This window comes from Molossus molossus, unplaced genomic scaffold (assembly GCF_014108415.1).
Source record: "Molossus molossus isolate mMolMol1 unplaced genomic scaffold, mMolMol1.p scaffold_m16_p_14, whole genome shotgun sequence".
NCBI classification, from domain to species: Eukaryota; Metazoa; Chordata; class Mammalia; order Chiroptera; family Molossidae; genus Molossus; species Molossus molossus.
The window spans coordinates 54,552,901-54,567,230 of NW_023425349.1; the positions used below are offsets into that span (position 1 = coordinate 54,552,901).

The 14,330-nt window shown below is 45.2% G+C and overlaps 1 long non-coding RNA gene across 1 annotated transcript; it reads right to left on the bottom strand.

Annotated features, from left to right (window-relative positions):
* Positions 1-1,183: 1,183 nt before the first annotated feature.
* On the bottom strand, positions 1,184-6,155 carry LOC118629551. Its single transcript, XR_004959490.1, has 3 exons — positions 6,091-6,155; positions 1,581-1,614; positions 1,184-1,341 (listed from the first exon to the last, which is right to left on the bottom strand). It is a non-coding gene; the product is annotated as an uncharacterized LOC118629551 (long non-coding RNA).
* Positions 6,156-14,330: the final 8,175 nt, after the last annotated feature.

Below are 14,330 nucleotides of genomic sequence, written 5' to 3' on the forward strand. Positions count from 1 at the left end.
GATCACTTCCTGGCTCCATGCAAGGTAAAACAGGGCTGAGTGGGCAGTCAAGAGTATGACTCTGAGTAGAAATTTGCAAAGAAATCGCAAATTTCCTCCCAAGAGCTGTGTGGCTTTATTTAGAACGACCTATTGGGCAGCCAAGCTACCTGAGGCCGGAAAGCTCATAAAGGACCATGCTGATGATTTGGCTATTTGCCACCAAGAGTCTTATGGCGAGGAGGGAGGACCCGGATGGCAAGGAGCAACTTCGGGGAGCTACAATGAGAGCCACTGCCGCTGTGGGGAGTCCTCGCTAGAGATGGCTCCAGCGCACAGTGCTCAGGGGGAGCCCTTCATTTTCTGACAGTCAACAGTGATGGAAGCGGACTCAGCTTGGCTTTCCCTGGCGGCACTGCTCCCTGGCCGGAGATGTCAATAGGTACTGCTGTGTGCCACCGAGAGGACCCTCTCCAGGGAGCTGAATTTAGATTTAGAAACGGAGCATTCTACAGAGGCCAGCGGCCCAGCCTGCCCTGCTCCAAGCATTGGCCTTAACATTGCTGGGGAGAGTAGGCTGACATTGACTAGGCTTCCAGTGAAAAGCAGAGTCGTGTGAAGATTGTGAGCCTGGGAGCCTATTTGAGATGGGTTTGTGTGCATGCTCTGGTACAGTAAACCTCCGATTGTGTGGACTCTGAACAGATTTAGGATTTAACGGACATTTCCAGTCTGTATGTCATATGTGAAAATTAACACCCAGTTAATTTAAAAATGCTTTTAACTGAGATTTGCTCATAATTAAATTAATGTGTTTTTTTTTATTACTAATTCACTGTTAGTTTTTAACAGATTTTAGTGAATAGGTCATACATTGGAAAAAAACACTGTAATAATTTTACCAACATAAATAATTATTATATGTCTATATACTATAGCCTACATATTTAAATCTAAGAGTCATTGTTCGTAAACATGTTCAGGGATTGATTATGACATGATCACAACGCATCGGGTGCTCAGGAATTGGTTCTATTATCGCATGGGTGACTTTCTGCAGCAGTTTTTTGTTAATCCTCACCTGAGGTTATTTTCTCATTGTTTTTTAGATAGAGGGGAAGGGAGGGAGAGTGAGAGAAACATCAATGTGAGAGACTGGTGGGGAATGGAACCTGCAACCCAGGTACTTTCCCTTGACCGGGAATTGAACCAACAGCCCTTCTGACCAAGGGCCAGTGCTCTACTCGCTGAGCCAAACCGGCCAGGGCTCCGCAGCAATTCTCACGCTTGCTGGCCGATGTTCCACGTGCGATAAGCCACGCCCCAGCCATCTGCACATGTGAATGCAGGCATTTACTCGACCTAGTCAGCATAAATTTAAAATTACTTTAATAAATATAGAAAATTTTCAGTGAAATTAAACTTTTCATACATACTTAATTTTAAATACACAAATGTGTCTATGTAAGTAAAAACAGGTAAACTAATTTTTTAACATATGTGTTTGGAAAAATCTACTTTATTATATAACAGACTTTCAGCTTTAAGGGACAACCCCTCTCCCAAATCACTCTGTTATATAGAGGTTTTACTGTACTTACTAGTTTTTGCCCGTTGGTGATTTGTCTCCATTTCCTTGCCATCAACATTGCAAAAAAAAAAAAAAAAAAAAGGAAGAAGAAGAAGAAGAAAGAAAATCTTAGTATGTTAGGGAGAAGGCTGAATGAAATAATACATGCAGTAGCACCTGGTATATTGCAGATATTCAAAATGTGATCACCGCTTGGCCAGTGTGGCTCAGTGGTTGAGCATCAACCCATGCACCAAGAGGTCGCTGGTTCAATTCCCGGTCAGGGCACATGCCCAGGTTTTGGGCCTGATCCCCAGTGGGGGGCATGCAGGAGGCGGCCAATCAATGCTCTCTCTCATCGATGTTTCTCTCTCTCTCTCCCTCTTCTTTCCTCTCTCTAAAAATCAATAAAGAAATAAAAATGTGATAGGTAATAGCGTTCTTTCCCATCTGGACCCACGTGAAATGAAAAGCCATGAAACTCAGAGACGTGCAGCCAATTACTGAGTCTTTGAATGATATCCTGCGCCTTATATTCCTGTGGAAATAATCTAGGAGCGTGTAGTTCGGGGAATTGTTGAAGGATCGGAGGCCAGCCTGTGCCTGTGAGAGGCAGCACACTGCTACCTGGAGATGGACTTGCGGTCAATGGCAGAAATTCCGTGTTCTTTAGAGACCAACACGTCCATTCTGTGTATTTCTAATGATGACCCTAGGACATACAATCATCAAACTGTCGAAAGGATTGCCATCACAAAGGATTTCCTTTCTGGAAAAGATTTTCAACATAAGTTTCTTCCACTGCACATTTGAAAGATACAAGCCAAATTTCTCCTTTAAAAATGCACTGCTTAATGAATTTCCCCTTGCTCCAGCTCTGCATGTAATAGCCAGATGATTTGGGTGTTACTTTGCAGTTCAAAATGTGAGCCTTCCAAAGATGTTTCTTGATTTGATGTTCCAGGTGGCTGAGAAGAAATGGACCCGAAGTGATTGCTTGTGGCTGTGGAAGGTCATGACCCCCTTCCTTCAGCATGCTAGAGAATGTCAACCAGTACCTGACCTTTAAGCCTCACAGTTTGCTGATTATAGATACAAATCATGTGACAGTGGCAAGTATCTTATTCTGATGCATATCCAATGGGAACCTCTGTGATTGGCATTTCAGAGGTGTATTTATTTCAGTCCTACACGACCTTGTTCACTTTACCCCAGCATCAAAGGAATTTGAACAATTTGGCTGGTGGGTAAAGGAGAAAGTAATTCCTCACTTCATGTATAATCATTCACACACTTGGAGTTCTCAGAATATGTCATGCTTTCACAACTCAAAATTTGCACCTAATTTATTTGCTAAGGATAAAATAACTGACACAATTCAAGAAAATATTGTAGGAATTACGGACATGAGCATTTGAAACATTGCTATACAATAAAAATCCAGGAAGTTAATAGAGGTGATGCTTACTTTGTGTAAAATCAAATCATTAATCCACTATGGAACAGTTTTGAACATTATGAAATATATTTGCGTGTAGTATTTGGTACAGACAAAAATACAATTTAAATCCTTTTCAGATATACTGCATCATTAATACCCTAAAGCTCACCGAAGTAGATTCACACGTTTTATTTTTATTTTTTTTTTAACTAACAGGCACTGCATTTTAAGGTCTCATTATAGCTGAATGCACAGACCATAAATTATATATAGACGTAAATTAAATAATTACAGAATGTTACGTGTATTATACAGGAAGCAGCGCTCAGGGATGGTGAGATGTATGAGGTGATCCAGTCCAGGTAGAACGGACGAGGAAGGGCTCGCTAGGATTTAAGTGAAGTGACATTTAAGTTGAGACCTAGAGAAGGAGAAGCCAGCTATTTGGAGAGCAGCAGGAAGGGTATTTTAGGCAGAGGAAAAGCAAGAACAGAATCCCTGCAGGGGAGAAAAGCTTGGCATGGTGCAGAAACCCAGCAGGGCTGACGGGGGGAGCAGGAGCAGAGCGGAGAGATGTCGTGTGCATTTTATGATGCTCCCTGTGGAAGGCATGGAAGTGAGGTTCGGAGCACAGTTTAGGCAGGCACACAGAGGCAAGAAAGGACAAACCTGGGCACGGAGGCCTGGTTTCTCACTGTACACCCCAAGCCTGTTCCGCTGTTCTAAGGACAGGGAGGTGAGGGGAGAGACCGACAGAGCCCGCAGAAGCCATCGTGCTTGGCCCCTCGAAAGGTGCAGTGATGCGACATATGGGTTAACTACGTTCCTCCTTATCCCTGGACGCGCCCATAGCACTACTGACAAAGTTCTAGAACAACGAAAACGAGAAAAAGTGATGGCAAACCAAAGTAGAGATTAGCATTCTTAAAAAAAAAAAAGTCACTACAAGGAAGGCAAAGGTAGAACACAACATTTTAGTAACGATACTGGTTCGAGTTCCTCAGCTTCTTTGACTGCTGGAAACGGCTGGGCCTCTCTTAGTTACTAACTGTCGTTTCGTTTGTAAAACACAAGCACATTGGCGTCTATCTAGGAGTTCTGGCTTCTGTGTTCCTTGGTATTTTGTTTTGACTTTGAAGTAAAATTATTTTTAATCTAAGATGTAGCAGACGCTCCTGGAAATGGTGCCGCTGCAGGGAGGGAGTCGTGTTCCTGCCAGACGCGCAATATCCCAGCCACGGAGCATCTCCCTGGGGCCAAGCGGGATGGGATACTGGCAGTCGCAAACTTGCTAATGCTTGGGAGGGATGGTACCAGTAGTAATTATGAGGGCTGTGGAGTTGGCAGGCTCAACTTCATCAACCACTCGTTCAGGGCATAATATGCTACCCAAAGGCCTGTCTCTTGGCACCTCGAGAGACGCTGTCCTGCTGTAGGCGGGAAGCAGATTGGGCTGCAAACCATGCTCAGGACCTGACTGTGAGAGTCAGATTGCAGAGAAGGGTTAATACGCAGCCCTGCCAAATCTCGCGGGCTGAAGTCAGGGCCTCCATAAGGAAAGAATAGGACCCCGAAACATAGGGTGGGGATATCTAGACGGAAGAAATTGAGAGCTCCGCGTCTTCAGAATCCCTTGAAGCCTCTGGGCCATCAGAAGTGCGCCGTTCATCCTTGCCTAAACAAGATGTCAAAGGTTTCCCTTAAGGCCGACATCCTGTCAGATGATAATGTTCTTTCCTCAAGATTTGTTCCCAGGCCCCCCCAACAATATCCGGGTCTATAACCAGGATCAACTCCCCAAACTGCCCAGCTAGTCAAATACTGTTGAGAGGATGAAAAGAAAACATGTCTGTGTTTTAGTTTTATATTGTTGCTCTAACAAGATGGCACAAATTTGTAAAATGAAATCATGCAAATTTATTATTTTACATGTCTGTACGTCAGAGGTCTGGGCTAGATCGAGGTGTTGTGGGGGCTTCATTCCTTCCTGGAGGCGCTAAGGTAGAATCCACCTCCTTGCCTTCTGTAGCTGTGAGGACACCCACATTCCTTGACCCATGGCCCTTCCTCTGTCTCCAAAGTGGGCAGTGGCAGGTTGGGTCTTTCTCACATCGCATTTATCTGCTCTTGCCTTGTGCCTTCCTCCTCTCACAGATAAAAACCCTTATTATTACATTGGGCCCCCCCAGATAGTCTAGGATAATCTCCCTATTTGAAAGTTAGCTGACCAGCACCCTCAACTCCCTCTGTGACCTGAATTCCCATTTGCCATAGGATGGAGCACATTCACAGGCCTTGGGCGCCAGGGATTAGAATGTGGACATCTTTGGGAGGTGAATATTATTCTGCCTACCACAATCTAGGAAGATGCTCTTAAATGCTCAGTAAATATGTATTGCTATTCTCTGCCTGTCTCCTGGGCTTCTGCTCACAGGTGGGAGAAACCACAACGGCAGGAACCCAGCGTTCCGTCCCCCAGCCCCAGTAACATTCTCCTCTTCTACATCTTTCTCTGATGTTCCCAAACTACCGTTTCCTCTGGCCCTTTCCCAGCCCCTGTGGCCTCACATCAGCAGGTGGCTTTGCTGCCTACTTCAAGCCCCAAACTAAAACCATCCGGGCTGGACTACACAGTCCCTGGTGCTTCTACCTACCTCTTTACCTAGCGCGACTCCCAATCTTGGATCTTTCCATTGTGTTGGAGGATTAGCGGTTCTTCCACTTACTCAGGGCCAACTTCCCCACCCATACTCTTGGCCTCCCATCTGTTTGGGGGCATTGCTCCCATCCTGGCACCTCTGCCTTTGCTGTTGACTGTGACTCTCTCCCTGGTTGCTCTCTGCAGGCGCCTGTGCTCCCTTCTCCTGTGCTACTGGCTCCTTTCTCATCACTTTGTGGTCCCCTTCAAAGTCCCTTCCTCCACCTGCTCACTAATCTGTGGGACCTCCCAGATCCTCCTCTTGACCCCTGCTGCTCTCATTTCCCATCATCTTTCTCAAGCTGATGTACGGCGCGCTCGTCATGCATCTTCCCAACTCAGCCCCGTCCGAGAACCTCTGGATCTCGCCTCAGAGCCTTCTCTGAGTTCCACAGTACTCACGGCATCACATCATATCGGACTGAACTCATATCTTTGCTCATCTGTCTTTCCTCTCATGTGTAAGCTCCACATGAATACAGATGTGATTTTTGTTATCTTTCTCCAGTACCAGCTGAAGTATGGCACACAATGAACTCTTGACATAAGTTTGGTGAGCCTTTTCAATCTGAAATGGGGAAAATGCAGAATTTGTAAAGTCCTGGACTTCCTCGCCCTTGTTCACCAGATCCACCTTCTGCTGGAAGTTACATGGGTTCTATTGTGTAGAAGAAAGTGAAAATAACATTTTATAACAAATGTTGCTAGCATCATTCTATTCTGCAGAGACAGACAACAAAGCAAAATAGACTTGTTAGGCCGGGTGATCTATAATCATAGGCAACTTGATGTAAAGTGACTTTTCACACACGGGTTCCAATTTCTGTATCCAAAATGCTTCCACTGCTCAGCGCCGTCTTGGAACTGCGTCTACGGAGATGTTCTCTGCGCAGCGCTGTGTGGCTCCGGATGTCCCGGTGTGGCTTTCTGTGATGGATGGCCGATCCAAAGCTCCAGGAGTCCAGAGATAAGGTCAACTTTGCATATACTTCACTGTAGCCTCCACTCAAAAAAGGTCTTTTTAATGACAACGAAATTTGGAAACTTAGTTCTTAAATGCCTTATTCATCTCAGGAACTCATGGAGGAGTAGGCCCCCCCCCCCCCCCGCCAAGGCCCCCGACTTTCCTCTTAGCTCTGCTGTAACATTAGCCAGGTCTCCTGGGAGGACCGCTCCGTCTCACTGGTCAGGGGCACATGTTTTGTTGGTGGATGAAGCCATGCATCCACAGGCTGAATATGATTCCGTCAAGTTCTTGGCATAGCAGATGTTGTACAAACAAGAGAAGATACTTGGAATAAATGGCAATATACAAGTGCAGACTTCTTTGGAGCTTTTCAAATCTAGGATATACTGAGATCAGAAAAAAGAAGAATTCTGGAGAATCGGTTCCACCTATGTCCTGGGTCATCCTTTTCTGTATCAAGCCGTATCGAGTCATCGAGCTACACAGTTCTGGATGGCTTCAGAGAATAGTGGAAACATATTTGGGTCACCACGGAGTGACTCATGTCTTTTACTTAGCACTGCAGGATGGACATTGTCCCAGCTTGCTTCATCAGTACAGGATGCGCTCAATAAATATTTGGTGCGATAAATCCAGGCCAGGTTATGTCCCCGTAGCTGGGATACAAAGACACATCCGCCCTGGAGGAGTTCACAGTTTGGCAGAAAAATCAGCAAAGCTAATAAAGGGAATAATAAAATATGATACAAGCAAGGTGCTATGGGAACCGAGTAAAGGGTAAGATTGTTAGGTGAATTCAGGAAGGGTTCAGAGAAAGGATGACGTCCTTCAAGACCCAGTAGGCGGAGAAGCTAGAGGAGAAGGGAGAGCGAAGAGCGAAGAGACCACCTTTGAGGTCTCAGTGAGTGAGAGCACTGAGCATATCCACGAAATTCTTTGCAGTTTGATTTAGGTGAAGCATGAAGCTTCTGGGGAGGAGGAGACAAGAAATCAGGTCTGGAAAAGCAGGCTGAGGTTCCATTGTGAAAAGCATCATACGTCACACAAAGAAGTTTGAATTGCGTTTTCCCCACCAAAAATTCATTCAGTTTTTAAAGCTCTGCGTTACCCAGAACACTGGCTTTTCCAAAGGCTGTCCCTGGGCATGCCGGTTTTATAGGATGTTAATAGGTGGTGCTTTTGGTTCACCTACTCAGCTTTTAGTTGAAAGTGGGAAGGTAAGTGTCTGGAGCAGGTTACAGAGCACTCAGTCGTGAGAAATCACATCCATAGAGAATTTCCTGTGATGTGTACAGTCCATCCATCTCTCAGATAGATGAAGTTAACCAAATTATATTACATGCCTAGACCCAACAGGTCTGCCTCCTCCTTGAATGTTTTCCATTCTGCGCTTCGGCAAGATGGGGTTGGGCTGTGCTGAGAATTGTAACAAGAAATGGTTTGGTGTGACATTTATGTGTGCTTGTTCTAAATAGCTGCTTTGTCTTTACCTTACAGGCAATGTGGGTGTTGTCACTGACTGTGCCTGCCCCCTCCTTTTTTCATAAACACTAGGAAGCCCAGAGCCACATTTGTGGCTCACCTCCAACGGAGGGTCCCCAGGGCATCCGTTCTTGGGGGATAACTGAACCCAGGGTTTTGTTTGACTTCCTACACTTGTATTTCCTTTGCTACAATGCCTCCATCTACTCATTCGATCCTTTTGCAAGCATTCTGTAATCTCCCCCAAATCCTTTTGGGAGAGAAAAGCTGAGATCAAGGGGGACAATGAACATACACGACGTAGCACAGCGCCTGCCACACAGCACAGTCCAACCAAGAACTTGTTTTTATTACTGAGACTTTATCGGTCCCGCCTACTCCACCGCACAGCCCCCATGTGGGCAGAAATGAAAGGAAGCATATATGACGACAGAAATGCTTTTCAAATTCTGTTTTCATGGCCTCGAGCCTGATTAAACTCATAATTAAATGAACAAGTGGGGGTTGAACAGTTCCCGATGCAAGTCCCCGAGCCTCGTGCTGTGGAAGAAACAAGTCAGTATGTGAAAGAGATGGTCAGTGGAGCTTCTGATCTGATGAGGGACTTTGCTACCACGACAGGACCTCATCTGTAAAATGGGAATAATAACACAACCTATTTTATGGAGTCGTCATAAGGATTCTGACTTTATACAAGTGCCAAGAATAGTGCCCAAAGTATAAAAAACACTGTCAATGTTATTATCACTGTCAATCATCTTTAGAATGTCAGTCATCAGGGACTCTAAACATTCAGACAAGGGGGAAACCACTTCTGGCTGACGTCGTCCAGGAGGGCTTCCCGGAGGTGGTGGGGTTTGAGCTGGACCTTGGAGGATGGAGAGAATTCACCTACGCAGAGAAGCAGAGGCGCTGCCCTTTCAGGAACCCAAACAAAAAGGCGGAGAGGAGAGGAAGAGACCTCAGGAGCGCAGAGGACGGGTGAAGGGGACGAGTTGGTGGCGAGGCTCGGTCCTGTGTCACTGCACACGGGCTCAGCTCTAACGCCCTGCCTCACGAGGGGCCCTCCCCAACCACCTCCCTAAAAGAAAGTCCAGTGCTGTTCCTGGAGAGACGCTCTGAGCACCTTCTCCACCCTTTCCCACCTTATAGCCAATAGGAAAATGAACTCGGGGGTGGTCATTGTGGGGCGCTACCAACCCCCTTTCATTCTCCCACCAAACCCCCACACACAGACTCAAGAGCCCCCGCTTCTGTTTTGGGCAGTAGAGTGTTTAGGAGGAAAAGTGCAGGGAATGTGGGGGGTGGCAGTGGAATCCCCACCGGAGCGGACACTGAAGGGCCTTCACTGTGACCAGGGGAGACCTGGGACCCCTGCCTCGCTGGGGGCTGCTGCAGTGCGGCCATGGGCAGTGGCAGCCGGGGGGCTGCAGCCATTTTAATTCTTTTAAAGGGCGGGATAGAGAGAAAGAGAAACATCAATGTGAGACACATCAATTGGTTGCCCCCCGCATGACCACGACTGGGGATCGAACCTGCAACCCAGATACATGCCCTTGACCGGAATCGAACCCGTGACTCTTCAGTCCGCAGGTTCGACGCTCTAACCGCTGAGCCAAGCCGACCAGGGTGGCTGCAGCCAGCTCAGACACGGGCTGCCAGGCTCCGTTTCCACATTGGTCTGTTTGTTTACAGAGCAAATCTAATTTTGAAAACGTCCCGTAGTCTGGTGTTTCTGGACCCCTTAAAATCTGGAGGGAAAAAACCCCCACCAGCTGAAAGATGTTAATTTAGATAATTAAGCACAATCCTTGTACCAAAAGAAAAATACCCAGTTTTCAACTGCAGCAGTGACGTGAATCAATGGGGCTGACGGAAGGTTTGATTGACAAGCGCAGGCCAAGAGGCTCACGTCCGTTGACAGAGGCCTTAGAAGCAGGAGGATGAATGTACATGCGGCCAGCACCCAGGTCACGTGACAGAAGCTTCCTGGGATTCCAGATGCCCTCACCTCTTACCCTGTACCTTCGAGGGGAACTACTCGTGTGACTTCTTGCACCATAGGTGACTCCCACCTCCTTCTAAGCTTGTATGAATGGAATTATACATCATTTCCTCTTTTGTGTCTGGCTTTCACTCAACATTATGTTTGTGAGATCCATTCACAACATTTAACCATTCATTCTCATGGTTACATAGGATTGATTTGTTTAAAATGCCATGGTTTACTTACCCGTTCTCTAATTAACAGACATTTGGGTTATTTCCAGGGACTAATCAAAGTAATGCTGCTGCAAACATTCTCTCTTTCTCTCTCTCTCTCTGTCTGCAAACCTTCTTGTACATTTTTGTATATGTTGGGATTATTCTCACAGGTAGGACTGCTGGATACATATCTGGGTGCTCACTACGTCTGGGAACTACGAAAACAGGCAAGGTACCGGAAGAAAACCGCAGAAAAACCCAGTCCTGGCTTGCAAGGACCTCACAACCCAGTGAGGGACAGAGCTGAGCGGGCAGTACTCTTAGATATTTGTAGAGATCATGTGTGAGACGCTTGGCACTGGGTGGGGGGACGGGGCGGTGAGGGAGAGAAGCCGGGTCAGGAAAGACTTTCCCGAGGAGATGACGTTGGAATTGGGTTCTGAAGGGTGAATAGGCAGGATGGGGGACCAAGTGGAGAAGGCAAGGGGACAGCATGTGGAAAAGCAGAGGATAGTGAGAAGGTGGGTCAGGTCCAGAGACCACTGTTAGAGCCGCAGAGGGAAGTGGGCAATGTGTGGTGATGGTGGGGCTGAGTAGCTGAGTTGGGAGCACATCATGAAGGACCTTGCTTTCCACCTAAGAAATAGACACGATTCCGAATGTGATGGAAGCTGTAGAAGACTCTAGGGCCGTGGACTGACGAGATCCGTTCACTTAGGCGGCTCTGTGGCGGGGGGACCGGAGAAGGAGATCCCAGACGCTGGAAGGTGATGAGAGTATGCTTTGTCTGGAGAGGAGGAGGGAGTGTGGTATCTCAGCAGATGGAAACGAGGCGATTCTTTGAAGAACGTCTGGCTTTGGCTGCTGCAAACATTCTCGCTTTCTCTCTCCCTCTTTTTTTTTTTTGTCTGCAAACCTTGTCTATCCAGGCCAAGAATCTGGATCACTTCTAATGGAATACAGAGTGTGTGTGGGGGGAGGCAGGCCGGAAGGTGTGTATGTGTCCGGGTGCCAAGTTTCAATGTGCAGAAACCACAGAGTAATTCATGCAGAAAGCTTTTGGGGCCAGCAGGCCACCTGCTGACATCCAGACTGGCGCAGGCAAGGCGCCCTCGGCTCGGAAGCGGAAAGGCAGAGCATGTGTGGGAGGAGTTCAGGCCAAGAAGCAAACGCACTGCAACATGGGTCGGAACTGGGTGCCAAGATCCCAGTCCTCTGCGCCCTCCAGGGATGGAGCCTGAATGCTGAGCAGGGCAGCACTTCTAATCCCCCCCAGCTCCCTGGCCACTCCTGCGAGGGTTCTAGGAAAGTCTCCCAGCCTCTGCTTTCATGATTGAATCTAGAGTCAATTCAGTAGAAATGTTATATGTAAAATTACCCGATGCGGTGGCCTGGTTGGAACTCAGAAACTTGGCGTTAGGACTTGGATGGATACTTGATACAACAGAAGGGCGTACGAAATAAAATGTAAAGCGCAGATCCTAATTATTAAGTTCAATTAAAAAGTAAATTTCCTTCTAGTTCTTCTAAATATAAAATTGGTAATATATTGGAGAGTCTGAGAAATTTACAAAAGTAGAAAACATTTGCCCCACAATCCACTGGCCAGAGAACACTGCTGTTAGGGGTGATTTTTTTCCCTCTTTTTTTCTTCCCTTCCTTCTAGCAACGTACACATTTCTACACAGTGTAGTCACAAGGAAACCTTTTTGTTTTTGCCATAATTGGCATTATCTCATTTTGCTTAAAATTTTTGAGAATGAGAACTATCTTTTTATTTTAAAAAACTGAAATGTTATTGCAAAATGTATAGACAATAATGTGCAAAAAGAAAACAAAAAACCACCCATAAATTTCCACCACCAGAGATAATCATTATCATTTCTTCTTCTTTTTTTTTTTTTTTTTGGTAACATACATTTTTCCATCTTTTAAAAAATACCATTATAATATTTTATTACATCATCTTCTTGGCATTTTATGTGTTCTTATCTATACTTTTACAAAATTGCTGTTTTATTTTAAAACCATTACCAATATATTATGAATATCTTTCCTAGCTATACAGCCTTGTATAAGTACCATATTTTATTTAAATTATTCCTATTTTTGGACACTTAAGTTGTTCCCAATTTTTTAATAATATAAACAGTACTATACTAGTTCAATTATTTAAAATATATCTTTTTTATGTGGATTTGCTGAGAAAAAAATTATGTGAATTTTTAAGCCTTTGGCTACCTATGACCAACTTTCTATCTAGAAAGTGTGTACCAACTTGTACTACCTACAGCAAAGTAGTGCCCATTTCTCCACACCTTCGCCAACACTGGGTATTGTCATTATTAAAAACAAAAAACAAGTTATGAGTAAAAAGGGGATTCTATTAGTCCCTTTATTATCAGTGGGGTTAGATATTTGTGTTTGCGGTACTTTCTTTCTTTTGTGAACCGCCTGTTCAAAACATAACTTGAACCTGGCGTAGTGGTGCCACGCGGCTGCGCCTCTGCTGATCGCCGCTGAAAGGGGAAATGCGAGGCAACGTGTGCGAGGGGGTCGTGCCGAAAGCAAACGCATTGTCACGTGTGTCTGGAACGGATGCCCAAATCTCACCACCGTCCGTCCCTCTGCAGACGTCCAGGCTTTCAGCCATCCGTCTCCAATGCTGGAGTGAACTCCGAGTGGAGCCACACCTCATTCTATTGCGCGTCCTTTTACCGTACTTCACAGATACTGCATTTTTTTTTACAAATTGAAGGCAAGACCCTCCACCAGTGAAAAGATTATGACTCTTTATTGTGATAATTATTTTATTGTGGTGATCTGAAACCAAATCCACAATATCTCCGAGGTATGCCTGTATAAAGGTTTTGTGTGTGTGTGTTTGGGGTATTTAAAATAAATTCCTAGAGGTAGTGCTATTAGTTCAAAAAGTATGGCTATTGTAAATAGTTATACCCAGTATTACTTTAACATAGAATTTGCCCCAATTATAACAGTGAAACGACCGTTGATCTGAGAACAGATGTCCACAAAAAGCAGACTAAATTTCTGGTATTGGTGGGTTAACATGTCTGTTTGCATTTAATATGAAATATCAAGTAAGATAGGAAGCATGTCTTGCCAAACACTCTGGTGTCATCAGATACACACGCAGGCATTAGAGGCAGGGTGATGTGTCCTCTGATACCAATCCCACTTACATTGAAGATGGTGATCAATATAAGAGAAACTGTGAGGTAGGAGGTGCTTGTACTAACTCATTTGTCTTTCTTTTGGGATCTTCTGATACCATGTGGCATGAATCCCCTGACTGAAAAGAAAAAAAAAACAAAACTTCAGAAATCATCCTTGGTTATGGATCTGACCTCCCCATTGTTTTGAGGGGTAGGAGCAGTTTCACTAACATGCACTTGAGATCAGAGTGTACGAGTCTAGTCCACCCTCCTTATTCGTGGGTCCCACATGCGCGGATTCAACCAACTGTGGATCAGAAATATTTGACAAATAAATGTTACATTGTTGCTGACATGTGTAGCTAGGCCTACAATGACTGCCTGGGTCTGTACTGAACATACACAGACTTCTTTTTTGCTGGTCATTATTCCCTAAATAATGCAGTCTAACAACTATTTGAATAGCATTTGCATTGTGTTACGTATTGGAAGTAATCTAGAGAGGATCTGAAATATATGGGAGTATGTGAGTAGGTTTTGTGCAAACACTACACCATTGTACATAAGGGACTTGAACATTCATGGATTTTGATCTTTGTGGGGCACTGTGGAAGCAGTCCCCAGTGGATGTGCGGGAACAATTGTATATGAACATATGCGTGCGCTTATGTATTTGGTGCTAAGGAATAAAAGGGGTTTAAACCTACCTGATGACCAGAGAAGCTCTTGTAAAATGTGTATTCCCGAACCCCATCCAGAGTACCTGGGGAAAAACCATAATAGTGTAGTTTAATGTGCTTCTCAATGTGATT